Here is a 20,244-nt window from a genome sequence, read left to right as displayed (position 1 = left end):
CTTGCACCTAGTGATCTAAAGTTTTCACCAAACTGTTGCACTAATATTCTTGTAGTCATGTACCATGAAGTGGGAAAAGTAGAAAACAGAAGAAACATAGAATCACACTATATCCTGAGTTGGGAGGGACCCACGAGGATCATTGAATCCAACCCACGAGGATCATTAAATCCAACTCCTGACTTCACACTGGGCAACCTAAAAGTTAAACCATATATCTAAAAGCATTATCCAAATGCTTCTTGATCACTGACAGGCTTGGGGCTGTGACCACTTCCCTGGGGACCTTGTTCCAGTACAGATCTCTGAGATTATGACCCAAAAGTCATGCAAAGATACCTTTTGTTGACAGCAATGTTGTGGAGAGCACAAACCTTTGCTGTGGTTGTGCAATTGTCTTGCGAGGGCATGAGGGGATAATAACTAGTTGTGTAGCAAAAGCAGGTCTGTGGGACTGACTTGAGGCCCCAGGCTCTGAACACAAGCCGGCATGTTGGAGCTGCTCAAGTAGAAGACTTTGCTTCAAAGCTGGTGGAGGCACTACCATGGTAACACCTGCAGTCGCTGGATCTGGCCCAGAAGGTTTGGCTCCGGCACCCATGGCCCATTAATGTTTACACAGCTTAATATATTACAAAGAAAAAGCAGTTCTGCATGGGTCCTTTGTCCTGCCGGTGAGGAGGAGATTCTTTCCACAGTTCCATCCATGCTGGCATCTTTTGTAGGAAGAATGGTTTCTAGAGCATTCAGGTGTCACAAAAAATGTTGTGGAAAGAGCCTGTGATCTTTAGGGTCCTGAAAAATGTAGTTGTAACAGAGCAAGATCTGCCTTCCTTCATCTGCTTTTTCATATAGAGAATATTTTGTACACAGATCAGCTTTATTTGCCTCTGGCTTATCACAGTTCTACAACTAAAGCATCACTGCCTTGAACGTTATCCATGCATTGAAGTCCCTCTACCCACTCCCACGGGCATACACGGCACTCACCTCATAGGCATAGCCAAATTGAAAAGAAAAATCCATGGCCTGTCTTTTTAATAAAATAAAATGATGTGGCCACTTCCCTCTCCCTGAAGATATATTTTAAACAAGAAAATAACCTGATGAAAATATCCTGAAAAAGGTCAGGACAACAAATGACCCAGTAAAGTGCCTGGCTGTTTGGGCAGTAATACCACTGAGCAAAGAACCGCCTTCTCACTCTGTGTGTTGTAAATCCTGTCCTCAGTTCTTAAAGTGTTTACAAATAACCTTTCAAAGTAGAACATAAACCCAGTTTCTGCATATCCATGTTACAGGCTACAAAGAAGGGCTTCCTCCAGGAGCAAGCCTCGCTTCTCCATCATCATCATAAATTACCATAAGTGCCTACACTTCATAGACTGTGCCTGATGGTGAAAAGAAAATGTTATTACTGAGAAGAATTTTCTGAATGTTACTGACATTATTTTTAAATGCCATCCCAAAATACTTATACAGCATGGTCCTAAAACACATAGGGCTAGTACAAGTTGTATTTGCAAGCAGAGGACAATTTTTGCATTTGTGTACTTCTAGAAGTGAAAAAGAATTTGGACTTGGACCATCACTTGTAAGTTCATAGCTGATCCTTTAAGGACAGCGTAGTCTTTACAGAGCAATTGATCACAAATGGCTATGCACTTCTCCTCTGAAATTCAGGTCCTTTTAATGTTCCTCAAAGTGTCTTTAATGTTCAGGTGATATGGAAATCATCAGTAGGCAGACATGGAAACGTTACTGATGCTGCTTGTCTCGCAGAAACCTTGTGATGCCTTCGACTAGGGCGTGTTATAACACAGACGGTTTCAGTCTTTCCTTTTATCTCTCCGACTAATACACCAGCATGACAGAGCAAACACTTCCAGGGCATCATAGGATGTGACGTATGAAGCAGGACTGATGCTGTGTGGGCTTTTGCAAGCTCCAAATGGCCAGAGAGCTGCAGCTCAGCCTCCTCCGGCCTCGTGCACCACACTGAAGCTTGCTACATCTTTCCATCCTAACTGGGTTCAAAGAAAGGCCAAACCAAACCCCAAACCAGGCCAACAAGGCCTATGTGCCCCTACAAGCTTATCAGCACAGCTGAAGCTTTTCTTTAATATCTTGTTTGCTTGTTTATGCAAAGAAATCTGCAGTCGCTTAACAGGCTTGGCATTGTGTGTGACTCCCTGCATCAACAACTAGGTCAACCAGCAGGGTAAAGCACTGTACGCGTGAGAGGCTCCTTCAGCTCAGCTGGTGCCTGCTGATTATATTTTGGGAATTAGCTAGGTAGAAGAGAATGTCCTCCGGGCATGTGCTACCCTGAAACTTCAGTCCATTTGCACGAGTCATTTGAAACCACTTCTTGTCCCCAGCTGAAAAGGGTGCTAAATCCACAGCAGTAAAGAGAGACTTAAACAGTGGAAAGTTCAGGGGGTTGCTCTTCTCCTTCCCTTTTTTCAGTACTTGTAACTACCCAGTAATCAGTGGCAGCACCCAACACTACACAGGGCTTGTGCTGTGTTCAGCGAGTATCAGCTTTCCAAAGTGATGTGGATAACTCTTCGGTAAGATAAAAGTGAGAGGATAAAAACCTAGGATATTTTTACTAGGACTATTTTTATTTGCTGTGTGAACATAATTCCTATCACTGCCTTAGGTGAAGACAAATAAAACTGCAAAGATGACAGCTACCCTTACGTCTAGGCAGGCAGAACTCTCTATCCTGCCAAAGCGTGGGTTTGCCTGTTCCATCTCTGGCGGAGCTGCCTCTGTTGTAGTGCCATCAATGTGGAAACACTGCTTCAAGAACATATTTTTGGCCGTCACTCAGAAACTGCTGCCAGCCCTCTGCAGAGCCTGGGAGACCTTTTACGCTGTGAGCTTGCCTTTAAGGGGAAAGTCCTTACAGCATAAAACAATTTCCACATCACTCTTGCAGCTCAAATGTTTGGACAAGCTGTAAGTGAAAAAAACACACCAAACCCCAACAAATCAAACTGACAGCTCTGCAGAGTCCCACCTGGGACATACCATTGCTCTAAAAGCTAAGGAATTACACCCAGCTTCATTTCAAACTTACCCATATGATAAATTTTTCCTTGAACCAGGATGCCAAAGAATTTGTGGCTGCCCAGCAAATGCAGAGATCACAAATGGAGGGAGACTTCTGTCCTACCTTCTCCTTTTTTTTGATTGCGTAAAACCTCATCTTCCATATTACCCAGAATTTGTAAAACTGCAGCCAAGTAATCTCTCTACAACCCCTCTCTGCCCCTCCTTTTGCACTGTGCCCAGCCACCCATACACACCTGCTGACAGCACCTAGCCCTGTCCCAGGAACTATAGAGTCAGAGGGGCTTAAAGGAGGCTTTTGAGAGGTCATGAACAACCTCCTGGAGCTGCTGTTTGCACAAGGATAGCGGTGGAGGTTGCCAGGGGACATGGTTGTCCTGCCCAGACAGTATTGCTGTGCAGTTGCACCTCAGCACATCTGCCCTGCTCGTTGAGGCACGGTGGGAAAAGATCTGAGCTATGGGGAGTAAGCTGGGACTTCTGCAATGTGCTCACAGCGTGCAGTAGAAGTAAGCTGGAACATGTTTTTAAAAAGCCCTCCAAGTGCGGAGCAGGGGTGGCCACACAAGAAACATGTGCAAAATGGTATTGCACTTTGAATTCACACTCTCACTTACTTGACAAGGGCTTATTTCCAGGGTGGATAAGCCTGAAGATGGGAAAGTCTGCTTAAGCACAGAAACATGAATAACAGAAATGCATCAGACAAAGGCAATATAGAAAAGGTGTAGTGTAGGTTTCTATTCTCTCATGATGCAAGGAGGTGAAGAAATTTAAATGTGACACATTCAGAAGTGACATGGCGTTAGTTTGTTTCTCATGATGGATAGTTCAGCTGTGGGACTCCCAGCTACTAGATCTTATTAATGGCAAAAACTCTGCAGGAGTCAGTCAGGCATGAACACTGACATAAGTGTTCAGACTTGGGACAGTTTGCGATTCTGAAAGCAGTCAGGGTTTACCCCAATCCTCAGCTAATCAAGATTAGAACATTTCTTGCCCCTTCCTCTGCTGACTGCTGTCAGGAGGAGGATAGAGAAGTGAAGCCATGCGGCTAATCCAGCAAAACTGCTGCTGTTATATACACATGGATGTCATATTAAGAAATGGTGTGGCTTTGTGATACTTACAGCCTTGGTCACAGTGGCATTCCTTTTAAACAGTTTCTTACACATTTGTGTACTTTACTTCTTGCATAAATTCATTAATAACTTGAAAGTGTGTGCTGGTTTTGGCTGGGATGGAGTTAATTTTCTTCACAGCAGCGTGTATGGGCTGTTTTGGATTTGTGCTGGGAACAGCGCTGATAACACAGGGATGGTTTCATTGCTGCTGAGCAGGGCTTACCCAGAGCCAAGGGCTTTTCTGCTCCTCACCCCACCAGTGGGCTGGGGGCACAAGGAGCTGGGAGGGGACACAGCCGGGACAGCTGACCCCAACTGACCAAAGGGATATCCCGTACCATGACACCGTGCTCAGCATAGAGAGCTGGGGGAAGGAGAAGGAAGATGAGGACATTTGGAGTGACGGCATTTGTCTTCCCGAGTAACCGTTACACGTGACGGAGCCCTGCTCTCCTGGGGGTGGCTGAACACCTGCCTGCCAGCGGGGAGCAGTGAATGCATTCCTTGTTTTGCTTTACTTGCATGTGCGGCTTTTGCTGTATCTATTAAACTGCCTTTATCTCAACCCATGAGTTTTCTCACTTTTGCTCTTGTGATTCTCTTCCCCATCCCACCAGGGGAGTGAGTGAGCGGCTGTGTGGGGCTTAGTTACCAGCTGGAGTTAAACCACAACAAAATCAAAATCCAAAAAATGTCAGATCCAGTGAACGAACTACCCAGTGACAGGATGGGAGGTGGAGGCTTCCAAGAGTGTTTGTTCACTGCCCTTTAAAAACAGACAAATGTCTTAGAGTACAGGTATGTTGTGGCCTTAGGTATATGGTAATTCTCAATCATTATTAGCCTTGCATGCTTCCTTTCCACAAAAGGACACTTCTAAGAAAATTATTCTTATATATATGAATTCTCTGTAAAAATAGCCTACTCTGAGTATTAAGAAGTCAAATTTTAAAAATAATCCCACAAGCAGAAATATCCAGCAGTCTGCGCATATCGCCAACTCGGCAAAGGACATATCAAGTATTAGATCTCATTCCAATTCCCCAGTTTCCCTGCAAGCAGCACCTCTTATCAGATCACAAGGGCTGGATTAATCCATCGGGCTCGCAGAGAGACATTAAGACCAATGGGATGTGTGAGCTACCAAGGCAAAAGGTCTCTCTGCAAATGCAGTGAGCCAGCCGCAGTGTCGCAACACTTGCTAAGGGATTTCAGGAGCCTGTGATTTTACATGGTTTTTCTGCCCAGCTCTGCAGTGAAGGGATCTCCACATTCATTACAGAAAAAAAAATCATGGGCTGTGTAGAAAAACTCAAAGATGGGGGTCATTAGTGGCATCAGAAAGGAGTAAATATCTCTCAAATGCAATCATTAGATTTTTTAAGAAAAATTATTTACTTTGAGGTTTTTGGAGCTGACAACACAGCAGTTTGCACATTACTATCAGTATTTTGGTTCAGAGCGGTGAAGCACAGAAACACGCCCTACTCTTTCCGCCTGGCCAGCCCTTGCTCAGCCATGATGCTCAGCAGCATCTTCACACAGACATGAGATTCACTTCACTATGGAGATGTAAATAGAATCATAGAATCATAGTATCTTAGAATCACAGAATGGTTTGGGTTGGAAGGGACCTTAAAGATCATTTAGTTCCAACCCCCCTGCCATGGGCAGGAACACCTTCCACCAGACCAGGCTGCTCAAAGCTCCTTCCAAGCTGGCCTGGAACACTGCCAGGGATGGGGCATCCACAGCTTCCCTGGGCAACCCCTGCCAGGGCCTCACCAGCCTCATAGTGAAGAATTTCTTCCTAATATCTAACCTAAATCTACCCTCTTTCAGTTTAAAGCCATTACCCCTTGTCCTATCACTACACGCTCTTGTAAAAAGAGCGTTCTATTAAACAGGCTTAATTGTGTGTGAAGCCCCTGGATGAAAGGCACTGAGCCCGAAGAGTTCTTGCACTGTTTGTTATGGTGGCACTCTCCAGCTGATCCATGCTGTTTGCAGAGAGCTGAAGTTCCCTCCCTTGGGTGGCAGACCTCTAGCCCCAGTCCGCAGGCCCCCACTTCTGTTTCACCTCACTCCACACTGTCTTTGGGCAAGGACTCAGCCCGGGGACCCACAGAGGTCCCTTCCAACCTAAGTTATTCAGTGTTTCTCTCTGGATATCTGAGTGGGCTTTGGCTTGTGCTTCTCTGAATGCTGTAGAAACAAGGAGTGGAACAGGTCCATGCTGAGCAATTTGCAGTGTGAGGTTAAGGAGGTCTTGCAGCAAGGCTGCCCTGTTTCTGCCAGGGGTTTCAGTGTAGGTCTGGCTGTCCCCCTCAGCACTGCATGACTGCTGCATCTCATACGGGCACTACAGGCACATCCAGCCTTTCCCAACACACTTTGGCCTCATGGCTGTAGCATACAGTAGCTCCCACCAAGCTGCTGTATAAATATAATTCCAGATATTTGCAACTCATTCAAACCCGGTGATGCAACTAGAGGATCAGATCACGGTAAGCTGAACTCTTGCTCCTGGTACCCTGGAAACCTGTGAGCCTCTGGGCCAAAGGCTCACAGGAGCTGTTGTTCCTTAGGAAGAGTGGTGAAAGGAACTCAAGGGCCATCTCCAAATCAGGGCTACCACAGCACAGCAACCAGAGTGGTCCCTCAGTCATAGGGAAGCATTACTTGGGGTGGCTTGTGGAGGAGAGAAGCAGATCAATGTGCAACATGTGAAGAAGAATCTGCAAATAGGAAAAGCATACCGAGAAGAAAAAAAGCAGATGAGAGGGAAGAATTCAAGAGCAATTAACATGCTCAAAGAATAAATAAACCACACAAAACAGCATTAAAGAAAGGGAAAAGTAGTTACTTTCCTAATAATAGTTTGTTTTATAAACAGTTGCTGCAGTTAGCATAGGGACCTTGTTCATTTGCAAAGGAAAGGCAGTGATACACCAAGCACTTCTGCAGCAATACTTGCTCTGCATTGCCAGAAGCACTGTCTGCCAAAAAAGTATCTTTTTTTAAAACATGTGAAGAACCAAAGCTTTCCATAGAGTTATTGTCCAGCTAGATGACCTTCCCCTCCATCCTGGCCAAAGAGAAGGCCATTTCTTCCCCATTGGCATTTATGCCCTTCCTGAGCACATTTTTACCTGAAACACAGGTAGTAAGACAGCATTTAGACAGTTGGTTTCAAATATAATGATTCCAGCTTGAACTGTACCCTTTCGGTCCTTTTTGAAGCTCTTCTGTGCTCATTTTCTTCCTTTTCTTTACTGGGAAGGGCATCCTTTCAGCCAGCCTTTGCATGGTAGGAACCAGCAGTCCTACTAGTAGAGTTGCATTTCAAATGCAAATCTAGATTTCTGCTGTTCATGAGAAAAGACAGCCTGGAGAAGGCAGCCATTCCCACAGTGGGGCCATTCTCACCCCTGGGCTAGGGGCTGAAAGCCTGGGTTTAGTCTTGGCTCTAGCACTGCTTTAGCGGAAGTAAGTCAGGTCCCTTCCCAATGCTTCATTTGCCTCACCCATAAAACAAAGATATTATGAGTGAAAGTGGTATTAAAGTGATACTACTGCTGCTGTTACCGTTATTCACACTTCTACATCTCCTTTCTCACCTGCAATGTGTTAGGCATTACCTCACATGAAACTTGTAACTGCATCTACCAAATTTGGTTGTTTGCCATCCAAGTTGTGCTTTAGGCAAGAAAAGGTGCCTCCTTATCTTACAGCTGCCTCAAATTCATGTAACAAGTGTCAACGGTTCTAGCTATCTCTCTTGTTCTCAGTGCATGCCTTATCTTAAGAAGATTGTGTTTCATATTGTGCTTTCCAAATTCAGGGAATTCAGAGCAAGTTCATATCTATCTTCATTGTTTAATTGAAACACAGCCGATCCAGTTACCAATTCACCCAAGCAGAACAAATGGGATTCAATGAATTTGACATGGGAGAATCTAGTACGTTATTTAACCCAAATCCAGAAGAGCCTAGTAAAAAGAAAGACCTTAAATATTTTCAGCTGCACAATAAACAAAGGGGAAAATGGTGCAAAGGATGGTGATGGCATTAACTGAAAGGTGCTTATTGTGTTTCTGTGTTCCCAAGTGTGAGCAAGAATAAACCTGTACTCTTTGTCTGAACATTGGAATACACGTGTAGAATAGACTTAAAGATAAAATCACCAGAGTGCCACTACTGGATGATCACTTATCCTCGTAAGTAAGGAGTAAGTGCTACAACAAACTCTGGTGCTTCCTGTGAGGTCATTTCATTCTGGTAAAGAAATGAGCATCTTTCCATCAAGCAGTATTTTACTGGGAACAAATGGCCTGTCCGGACTCCCAAACTCTGCTATGAACGCACAGTAACTCACCTTTAAACCAGTGTTTTTTACCTCACTTTGTCTAATACACAATGCTAAACCACTAGCCTGGCTGTGTTTCGGGTCTTCTTTTCACAGGAAAAATCAATATACTGCTACAGAGCAGTAAAAAATCAGGTCTGAGATGACATGGCTTGTGACTATTAGCAGGTTGGATGGCATGAATGTTTGTTTATCTGGCCCTTGCTGTTAAAATTCACCTCCTGCACACAGACTGCAATTTTGACATACTTAAATTGTATCCCCAGGGTGTAATCTTATTCTATACATTCAATGGAAGCTTTGCAGCTGAGTTAGTTTGGCAAGATTTAACTTTTTATTTCTTCAAACACAGCAAAGCCAACAGCCTTCTCTTAGACTCAACCACCATTTTCAAAACCAGGCTTTGTTTCCATATCTAAGACTTAACTACTGCCCATTTCAGAATACAATCATCACCTTAACCTTAACCCTAAGTTAGAGGAACCTCAACAGTCATAAGAAAACTCCCAGAATTTGAATGTTATGCTGATACATGTACTGATACAAGTACTTAAGCAAAGACGTAAGACAAAGCAGCATTTTCATATGAACATCAGCTTAATTCTGAGGCTTTTTCACAGAACCATAAAATTCTTTAGGTTGGAAAAGACCCTTGAGATCATTGAGTCCAACCATTAACCTAGTACTGCCAAGTCCACCACTAAACCATATCCCTAAGTGCCACATCTACAGGTCTTTTAAATACCTCCCTCCAGGGATGGTGACTCAACCACTTCCCTGGGCAGCCTGTTCCAATGCTTCACCACCCTCTCAGTGAAGAATATTCCTAATATCCAATATAAACTTGCCCTGGCACAACTTGGGGCTATTTCCTCTTGTCCTGGGAGAGGAGACCTGCCCCACCTGCCTACAGCCTCCTCTCAGGCAGCTGCAGAGAGCAATGAGGTCCCCCCTGAGCCTCCTCCTCTCCAGACTAAACCACCCCAGGTCCCTCAGCTGCTCCTCACAAGACCTGTGCTCCAGCCCCTTCACCAGCCCCGTTGCCCTTCTCTGGACACGCTCCAGCACCTCAACGTCCCTCCTGAAGTGAGTGGTACAAAACTGAACACAGTATTCAAGGTGCGGCCTCACCAGTGCTGAGTACAGGGGGACGATCACTGCCCTGGTCCTGCTGGCCACACTGTTTTGGATATAAGCTTGGATGCTGTTGGCCTTCTTGGCCACTGCTGGGCACACTGCTGGCTCATGTTCAGTCAGCTGTTGACCAAAGCTTGCCACCTTTTTGGGGGGAGAAAACCTAATTATTATGTGATTGTTCTCAGGCATTTCTGTGGTTTCTAACACATCAACAATCCTTGTGTCTTTGCTGCTGCATGGACCTCCATGCCCTACCTCCACTGAGACAGCAGACTGAAGGATCTTGCTAGCACACCGTCCCTCAAACACTGCTGTGCCACCCCCAGGCTCATCTCCAGTGAGCCTGGTCTTATCCCTTTCCCCCTTCAAGGAGACCTGCTAACTCCAGTGCAAAGATCCTTTTCCCCCTTTGAGACAGGTGTACCCCATCTGCTGCTGCCAGCAGACATGGTGTCGTGTAAACTGATCCATGATCAAAACCCCCAAAATTCTGCTGGTGACACCAGGCTGGGAGCCAGGGATGGATCTACATGTTTCTTCCCTCAGCGCTCCCTGCAACTGGAAGGGCAGAGGAGAACACTGTCTGTGCTCCTGATCCCTTAATTGGTCATCCCAAGGCCCTGACGTCTCTCTTGCTTGCCCTTGGACTTCTTCTTACAACTTCATCGCTGCCTACCGAAAAACCAACAGTGGATGATAATAACCTGTGGGCTGTACCAGGGTGGGCAGCTTTCTCTTCACACTTTTAACATGGGCCCCAGGGAGGCAGCAGACTAAGAAGTGGGTCCGGTCTGTGCACGGGACCTTCTGTTCCCTTCAGGAGACAGTCTCCTACAACAATGTCCTGTCTTTTTTTTTTCTTTATGGAAGTGGGTTTGACGCAGGGCATAGAGCAATTTAACCTTGGTGACTCCTCCAACCCAGATGAACCACTGTCCTCACCACCATTCGGTTCCACTTGCAGAGCCTCGTACCCATAGTGCAAGGGCACTTTCACTGATAGGCAACATAACAACTGATGTGTTCACCTGCAGCTTATGTAAGATTGGGAAAATGGAGCCTTGTGTTTCTGTTTTTGTGAGTAAACCTCCTGAACCTTCCTTCCCAGTGACAGCCAAGCCAGAAAAAACATCCCATGAGAAAGCGAGTCTAAGATGGAGGACTTAGCCGAATCTTTGGAGACCATAACAATGCTACAAAACTCTTCAAAGTTTTGATGCTTTCTGCTTCGTCCAGGGCTGGAAATATCAGTTCCAAGCTCAAGAAACACTAGACAATGGAGGGTTTTGTTAATTTTTCACCAAGGATCCTACTTGCACCTGCACATCACCCTGAGGCCAGTCTTTCCTGAGTTTTTCCTGCAGGTTGCTTCTTTAATGAACAGGATCAAAAAACCCCGAATAACACAAAGATGAACAAAAGAAGCCACAGGTCTTCAACTCTAATGAAGATTTAGTTGTGCTTTGGACAGAGTCTTGGCTGGTTTTAACTGACTTTGCTCATTCTTGCTGTACTGTCCATATCGAGCATTCCCAGTATTCTGCCGGGATTTTAGCATTCCTTTACTCCATCTGTCCATTGGTAAAAAAATCCACTGTGAGAGGAGAGGGAAGAATTTCCACTGTCACTTGGGGCATATACCCAATATACTTGGGGATCTAAATTTACCAGCAGGTAAATCATTGCCCTTTTGGCAAATTAAAAATAAACAGACAGAGTATGCAAATGTCACACAGTCCAAGCAGTTGCCTTGGAGGTATGCAGGGCAAAATGAGACTTCAGCTCCTGGGAACCTTGAGTGAAATGTTAGCTTTGCTGCATGTCTGTGATGAGCCAGACATGCTATCATTCAGACTGTGAGAAATGTGGGCAGAACTAGGAAGCACACGATGAGCCGTACTAACATTGCCCTCTATCAGAAATTTTAAGTAAAAATAAAATTTACATGATTTATGAGTTTTGTATTTGGCAGATATTTCTGTTGTAGTTAGCATAAGAAACATATAACGCCATATAAACCATAACCATATACATAATTTTATTTATGTAAGGACATGATTCCATGGAAGTGCTGCACAAATCAGCTATACAGCTCAGTGCTCCTGGACCTGAGCCTCTCGCTCTCCCACTAGCTCTCTCCTTGCAAGTGCTGGCACATTTGCAGCTGCTGAGTAGATCAGGTTAAAGAACTGATTCAACAGAAAAATATTGAGGAGGTGGAAAAAAGGTTGGTTTTCAGCCACATGACTCCACTGTGTGGCCGCAGACTGCTTGTGCTGGTGCAGCATGGGGCAGAAGGGGAGGGAATGTGGGGCAGGACCAGCAGGCAAGGACGCGGAAGGGAGATGATGACTTTGTAAGCTGGCTCTGATGTCCAACAGTTTCTTACCAAATTATGCCCTAAAAATTTTTCTAATATAATGCCGTGAGGGGGAAAATATTTGACCAGGATCATTTGCGTGAAAGGGAACTGAGAATTTAAGATAATAAACTAAATTATTCAAACTGGTTTTTTTAAAATATTTTTTTTTAAGGAAAAAATCTCTAGGATGGTTATATAGGAGTTGAGACGGCTTTTGTTTCTCCTGTCCAAACCACTGTGGTTGTAGCCTGTATTATCTCTACTCTAGCCAGCAACTTCTGTGTTCAAAGGTACCACTACAAAGGCACAAGGGACATCCTGCTTAGTTAAAGGAGCGCTTGCAAAGCTGGGTGCCAAGTTATAATAGTTAGGACTTGTCGTGGTTTAACCTCGGCTGGCAACCAAGCACCACGCAGCCACTTGCTCACTACCCACCCCCCACCCACCCCCTGCCCCAGAGGGATGGGGAGGAGAATCGGAAAGGAATGTAAAATTCAGGGGTTGGGAGAAGAACAATTTAATAGGTAAAGCAAAAGCTGTGCAGGCAAGCAAAGCAAAGCAAGAAATTCATTCACTGCTTCCCACGGGCAGGCAGGTGTTCGGCCATCCCCAGGAGAGCAGGGCTCCGTCACGTGTAACAGTTACTCGGAAAGACAAATGCCATAATGCCAAATGTCCCCCCCTTCCTTCTTCTTCCCCCAGTTTATATACTCAGCATGACGTCATATGGTATGGAATATCCCTCTGGCTAGTTCAGGTCACCTGTCCTGGCCGTGTCCCCTCCCAATGTCCCGTGCCCCTCCAGCCCTCTCGCTGGCAGGGCCCAAGGAACTGAAAAGTCCTTGACTTAGTGTAAACATCACCCAGCAACAACTACAAACACCAGTGTGCGGTCAGCATTGTTCTCCCACCAAATCTCAAACACAGCACTGCACCAGCTACTGAGAAGAAAACTAACGCTGTCCCAGCTGAAACCAGAACAGGACTGCATTGTCATTCATATCTTCACAGTCTTTCATAAAATGCAGGTTGCCAATCTATTACTGCTGTGGTTATATATTGCTTCCATTTTTCAGAATATACAGACATATAATTCTTTTAAATTCTACTCCATGATACTGAAATTACCCTAAACAGAATTTTAATTCAGTGAAGATTCACAGTGGGGTTCAGGCATTTAACTCCTCCAAAGTGACATCTGGCATCACTGGTGTCCACAGAGCTTATTTGTGGCTGCTCCCACAGCTCCCAAAGCATCCAACCATTCTGACAGACCGCCCTGGCCTCCAAGACTTCTTCTGCTGGACAAATTCATAACTGTCTGAAATACCGTGCACCCTGTGAAGCTCTGCTGGCATAGCCAGGCCAGCTGAGCTCTGCCACAGGCACAGGTGTCCTGGCCAGAGAGGATGCTGCCTGAGTTCGTGTTATTTGAGAGTGGGACTAACACAAAGCCTGATGAAGCAGCATATGGATGGAAGTGCTGCACAGCTACAGGGCTGAATGTGTCCGCAGGCATTGCTGATTGTACAGGGCTACAGCCTTCCCAGCCCCTTCTGACCCATCCAAGCCTGGAACTAGAACTCAACAAGAAGCCTCCATCAGCTTATCTGTACAACAGAGCTCTAAACCAGAGGCTCTGAAACACAGATGCATGAAAGCACTGAGCTTCCTGGTGCCCTCTTCCATAAATCAGGTGCTCTTGCAAATATCTTGGCTCCAAGTCCTGCATCAGTAGGGTACTCAGGGACTCTCTGCCCTGCACTGAACAGGCAAGGCAGCCCGTCCGGGTGGAGTGCGTGCATGGGATCGCAAATGCTCTTCCATAATGGTTTGGTTTGGAATAGGGCTTTGGATGTGGGTTTCAAGTCCGTCAGAGTATTGCCTGCCCCAGAACTTTTTAGACATGCTGGTTTAAGACTTCAACGTCAGTTGAGGTAATTGAGAAATTTAAAAAAACCTGTAAAAATCAAATTTATTATCCTCCTCAATTCCTTGATCTGAAGCTGATAGCCAGGGAGGCAGTTTTAAAACAGAGAAGCAGCTAGGGAAGAGACATTTTGGCTCCTTTTCAAAGCTTGGCTGAAGAAAATATACAATTTCTGCTCCAGTTTGCAAACATCTTTTTCAAAAGACTTAAATTTCAATCTTAAGGCTTGTATCTCCCAGGCAACATCAAGAAAGATTAAAATGCAATGTGCTTAGATAGGTATCTTTTATTAAAATGCTTTCAAAAAGCGACCTCCAGGAAAAATAAAAGTAAATAACAAAGTAATATGGGTCTATTTTCTCTCCACCTTCTTTGAATAACTTTGGGAAAACAACAGTATTTTTCCTCTCATTATCCTACCAGCCAAGCTGATGGAGGCTGGAGGACAGGGTCTTATACTGCAGTTTTCCTGTGTTACACAGAACATCACAATCTGACCCCATTGTATTTCTTGTTTTTCAGATGTTTCAATCCTGTGCAACTTGATACTGGCATATGTGTATGTATATGTATAGCAATATTTTTCTTTTCTGTCTTTTCATCTACAGATATTCTCAAGCTTTAGAAAATATAGCTTTCCATTTTTAGAGCTTCACCCCTGCAAATTGCATATAAATATCTTTATATTAGCACCTTTATCATCAGAATAAAAAAAAAATCCCACTGACACATTAATAAAACGGTAAGTAAAATTCTGATAATGATAAAACTGATGATAACATTCACATTATTTTCAGAAATCAGTTTGTTGGCTTTTGTTTGTATAGTATCTGAGGAATGTGGGCTCAGAGAATGCCAGAAGGTAAGGGAAATCTATACCATCTCTGCCAATCTCTTTTGTATATGTCATCTACATACCAAAGAAGAACACATAGCTCTGCAGAGATCACTGCAGAAAATTTGGCTACAAATCAAAACAAATAAACAGACTGGGTGAATAACCAGGATTCAAATAAAATCTGTATTTCCCTCAAAAATGCTCCGAGCTATCAAGAGCCACTCCGCTAGAATGAAAAGCTAAAATTCTTTCACCATGTTCATTTTGGAAACATTTGTCGCTGTGAGGGAACGTGGAATGGCAACCTTGAGTCACAGATGAGAGGGCTTTCACGGGACAGAGTCCTTGGATGGCTTCTGACAGCAGCCTGCAATGGGCTTTTTGGCCGAGGCTCCCGTGCAGCAGGCATGGATTCCCCAGCTAGGGACTCCCCATCACTGCCTGGGTCATATAAACCCTGTGGGGCTCTTCTAGCCCTGGATAGTGTTACTTTCATCACCAGGATTTTCAAATGGCAGCAGCTACTTCCACAACCCATCTCGTGTTCTTATTTTCACTCTCCACATCTAAAAGAGAAAACACTTCACGCAGCTGGTAAAAGATCAGGTCTGAGCGCAATCCTGCTCCCTGCCACCCCTTGCCTAACTCCGGGGTAAGCTTTCTCAGTCCTAAGTGGTTTATCTGCAAATGTCCCTGTGCACCCTGCTGCACACTCATGTCAGTCTTTTGCCTGTGCCTAAGTTTTCCTTATGAGTCATTCAGATATTCAAAGCTGAATACAGGCCTATACAGAGAGCTGATCCAAACTCACCTTTGACATACATTTGGGTTGTAGAATGAGATTTCTGTGCAATTTGAGATTTGAGAGAATTCTTTTTAAAAAAATACAACAGAAAAAATTGAGGTCAAAAAGACACATTACAGTTCCCCCCTCCCTAAATTAAATTTCATTCTCAAGCCAGTACTATTTCTTTCAGGCTTCCAAGTCTCCATAAAAATATCCCTGTCAGGCCAGATGGAGCAATGTTACAGGCAAGTACGTTTATAAAAATATTAGTGAACATATCTGTTTAATCTGCCATATACCCACTCATATTGTAGCAGCTCTGGTTTTAAGTGTTACTCTTTACAGTATTCTCCATACCATTTATAATTACTGCACACCTGGCTTGGATTTCTCACTGACAGTTCGCTTCAAAACCATGTTGCAGCCTACTATTACTGTGCGTTTGTTCTGAGGGTGCTAATATCCCGATTATCTAATTTGTGTTAATTCTTTTTTTCTCTTTTTGTTTTCTAGTGAAGAGTTGCAGATTGCCTGCAGACCTGCTTTGTACTTCATTCATCTCAGTCAACCAAATGGCAAATATTTCTGTAAAACTAACCACATCCAGGCAGTGGACTTTAAGTGGCAGATCTCAGGTCCTTGTTCTCAGAATCCTGCCCTGTGGTTTTACAAGTATGTTGTCATTGTGCAGATTAGAAAAGCTTGCTATTCTTCTGTTAAGTAGTGATTTTATAGTATAATTTACTAAATACTCTGTTTATTTATAGAGGTTAATGCCAAGTTTCCATCTGATAGCTTGGAGCTATGGATCACTCAAAAAAATCTTATCTTGTTCCAAAAATAACATAGATAATGTCTTGCATTTGCTAGTGTTGGCATATGGCGTATATTGCCACATTTTGAGGAAATGGCTTGCAATAATAAGAAAATGTGTCTATTGTGAAGTTCTACAAGAATTTCCACTGAAAACTGACAATGTTAATAATTCAGCCATTAAGAAACAATCTTTGCTAGAAGTTGTAATGTGGGCATCTAAAACCAAGTTTGCCCACTTTTAAATTCAACAAGTTTCTGGTTTACTAAGTTATTTTAGAGCATGTGTTTTTATACTGGTATGAGAAATATCTAATGAAATTGTACCAGCATGACCATGTCAAGAGTATTATAAATGACTGCAGGCACTTCAGTAACGGGAACATTTTCAGAAGCCTCTGGGATTGAAGAACAACCTAAGTGGCCAAAGGAAGATTGACCTCCCACATTAGGCATTGTTTAAGAACATTCACACTTTGAACTTGACCAAGCAGAGTTCGCAGCTGCCAGATCCATAAATACTTAAGGGGGAGAAGATCACTGGACTAGAGGCCAAGAGACATGAAGCCCCATCCTTTGCTGGGCTGGGCTGGGCACGATGCAGTCACCTTTTTTGTATCTGTGATCGCATTTGTGCGATCCTGCTCTGTGCCTCCCCCACTAGCCACCCATAGCTATAAGGATGGCCCCAACTCTCACCTACTTGAAAAAAAGGAGAAAAATAGGAATAAATTGTTTGGTTCACCAAAACCAGCAAATCGAAATAGTTTGCTTTCTCTATATGGTTCCTGCTGTCTCCAGACAATACTGTGAATTAAGATGATAAGCAGTTTCACACAATAAAAGGAATTGACTTCGCTAGTAATACAGCAGTTTACAACCTGCTATTTTTCACTTAGCAATTACTGTGTGAGGCAAGAAAAAAGGGTGTCAAAAGAAAACTGCAACAATTTCTTTTTAAGTCCATCATTTCCCACTCTTCAGCTGCATGCATATTGTCTTCTTTCCTAAGTCCTTCACTGCAGACCTGTAGTGGTAAAGCATTTAAGTCCACATAGACTGGTATACTAGTTTTGATTACTGAACTACCACTGCATTTTCCAAGACCATGTGTTTTCCAAAAGCCTGTCCAAGGAAAATGAGCCGACCACAGCAAGAACATGTACATGCTTCCAACCCTGCCTATCCTTCTCTGCCCTAAGGGCAAAAATCCTCCACAATATCTGCTTCCTCGTGGTGAATGAGGCCACTCTGCTCCATATGTGGTTTTCCCACAAATCTAATGAGCCCGAGATTTATCAGAGGTGGCTGGAGCCCACCAGGCCCTCAGGCGGCCGGTGCAGGCTAGGCCCTGAGGTGGCTGATGCCTCGTCGGTGCCCACCGGCCTGAGGGGGCCGTGGAGGCCGCGGGACGTTGGCTCGGAGCCCCGAGAAGGCTATCGGTGCCCGTGACAGCGGCGGCGCCCCGGGCGAGCCCTGGCTGTGTGGCGGGGAGGACCGAAGTGATAATCGCGCTGGGCCCAGCCAGCCCGGGTCTCGAACCCGCCGACCCGCAGCGGCGAGCGCCCCCAGAGGGCCTGTGGGTCCGCGCGCCGCTGCGTCAGCACCTCGCGCTGCCCCGCCCCGCTCCACCGTCTCGTGACCGGCGCTGCGGCGGCGTCAGCTGACCCGCTGCCTCACGTGACCCGCCGGCGGGTGTGCGGGCGGCGCGCGGCGGCTGCCGGCGGGGGATGGAGCTGTGAGGGGTAAACGCCGTCGGGAGCCGCCGCTGCCGGCGTGGCCGGGCCCGGGGCGCGGAGCGGGGGGAGGAGGAGGGCCTGGGCTGGGCCGGGCCGGGCCGGGCCGCGGCGCGCCCCAAGGGGCTGGGGCAGCGCTCTGGCCTCCCCTGGCGCTGGGCCTGGCGCGAAGGGCCGCGCTGGCCGGGCCCGGCGGTACTGCAGGGGCCCGCCAGCCGCCGCGCCTCAGGGGCTCTGGCAGGCCTCGGCACCGCCTCGGGGGCTGCCCTGCCGCCTCTGCCGGCCTCCCGCGCCGGGGGTGAGGTAGCCGCCGTGCGGTTTTTATCGTGTGGAGGACAAAGTGAAAGCGCGGCCCTGGGAGCCTGCGCCGGGGGCTGCCGGGGCAGCTGCTGCCCGCCCGGGTTAGGTGAGCTGCCGTCTAATCCCCGTGATCCAGATCAGCGGCTCGGGGAGGAGTGCGGGTCCCGGCTCTCCTCACCGTGTGCCAGCCCCAGCTGCCACCGCACCAGGCGTGTGAGCTCTCCGTTGTGAAATCTTCCTGGGTGTAGCCCTGGCTTCCTCGTTGTGGCCGCTTCTCGTTATGAAATGTGGAGGCGGCGAAGGCCAATCATCAGGAGAGATTTCTGCGGGCGAGTTTGAAGAAATAACATCTTGGGGACTTAGTGCTGGATATTGGGCGACTTCTAAGTTGTGTTAGTGAACTAAGCTTTCCTGTTGAGCTAAATAGGAAAAAAGAAACAGTTGTCCCCTCCCCCAGCTGCATTGGTTTTGAAAAATGCAATGCAGGGTGTCGTAGCTGAGATTCTGTTTTGACATCACTGTATGTCTTTTCAAGTATGGCCCTGAAACAGCTGTTTAGTGGGTTCTTTACTTATAGTATAGTATACTGCTTGAGTGTCTTCTGTTTGGAAATCCATTTTTCCTAATAACATAGAAATTAAACAGTATAAATTATGAGTAGTAATGCAAAATACATGCTGAAATAATATACCAAACTACTTTTGGGCATTAGAGTAGTTGGTTCAAAAAAAGGTACTCTAAAGGAAAGCTTCAAGGGTTGATATATTTTAAGCATTTTATAGATGAGTTGTGCTTATCTGACTAGCAAAACGTCTTGGCAATGTGTTTATGTTACTTACATCTCTTTGTAACAGCACATGGAAGATTATTACACCTCAAAGTTATGTTGCAGGTGTGCTTAGGAGCAAGTGTCAAGGGAAACTCTTATGGGATGCTACCCAGCTGTTGAATCTGAAATGAGAAAAGTGTGTTCTAATGAATTTCTGGCATTACACACTTATAAATGAAAACTTGCATTCATCGTGAGTACTGAACAAGGTAAAAATGGGTCAAAGCACTGCTGGTCTTGCAAGGTTAAATACTTATTTTTTGAGATATGGATGGTTTGGTCATTTGGTATTAAAATAGTAATGTTATTAATCGTGGAATCATAAGTAGCAAGGTAGCTAGCTCAGTGCTGTATATAAAGTTGGAATTCCAGAACCTGTTCTTGGAAGTCCTGAACTTTGGTTCAGCATGGTCTATAGAGAGATTGTTGTATAAACTTTTATTTTTTATTTTGCTGTCTTATTTTTTTTCTTTCTCCACACACACCACACCCCCCCCGCCCCAGTTGTATAGCAAACACTTTTTGCTGTGGTTGGCCAGAAAATGCTTACAATGGCATCTTCAAAAGCCGTTTTAATCCTTAACAGGGGCTCTACCCACGTTCAGCAGAACTAGAGCCATAGTTTCTACTCACTTACTATCCTAGTTTGGTAGGGAGTGTCCTGAATGGACAATGCTTAGGAAAAAACCACCACCTTGACAGCGTTAGCTTGATTAACTGTACTTGTGCTGTAGTATTGAATGTTTGTAAATTGATAGATTTATGTGTTGTAGACAATTCCATTTATGTATACTCGTCATAAATATAATAAATACTTACGAATATTTCTTAAGCGTGTATATCAGAAGCAATTGAAATAACAAAAATAGCTGATAATGGTAGGTGAGACCATACTATGACAAACTACTCACCCATACGTTACAAAAAGGTGCTGGTCA

General features: G+C 45.1%; 1 protein-coding gene across 3 annotated transcripts in view; it reads left to right on the top strand.

Moving 5' to 3' along the window:
• The window catches only part of ATP6V1C1 (ATPase H+ transporting V1 subunit C1), a 162,835-nt gene that overhangs the window by 121,395 nt on the left and 21,196 nt on the right, over positions 1 to 20,244 (top strand). Inside the window, exons 1-2 of one of the 3 annotated variants that reach the window (XM_055800981.1) lie at positions 18,167 to 18,186; positions 19,370 to 19,515. The gene's annotated coding sequence lies outside the window, so the exon portion shown is untranslated. Of the gene's footprint in view, positions 1 to 18,076; positions 18,187 to 19,369; positions 19,516 to 20,244 lie in introns of those variants that run through there. The other 2 variants (XM_055800980.1, XM_055800979.1) reach the window with 2 other exon arrangements.

Source organism: Falco peregrinus, chromosome 3 (assembly GCF_023634155.1).
Source record: "Falco peregrinus isolate bFalPer1 chromosome 3, bFalPer1.pri, whole genome shotgun sequence".
In the NCBI taxonomy this organism is placed as follows: domain Eukaryota; kingdom Metazoa; phylum Chordata; class Aves; order Falconiformes; family Falconidae; genus Falco; species Falco peregrinus.
This window is presented reverse-complemented; position numbering and strand designations above follow the sequence as displayed.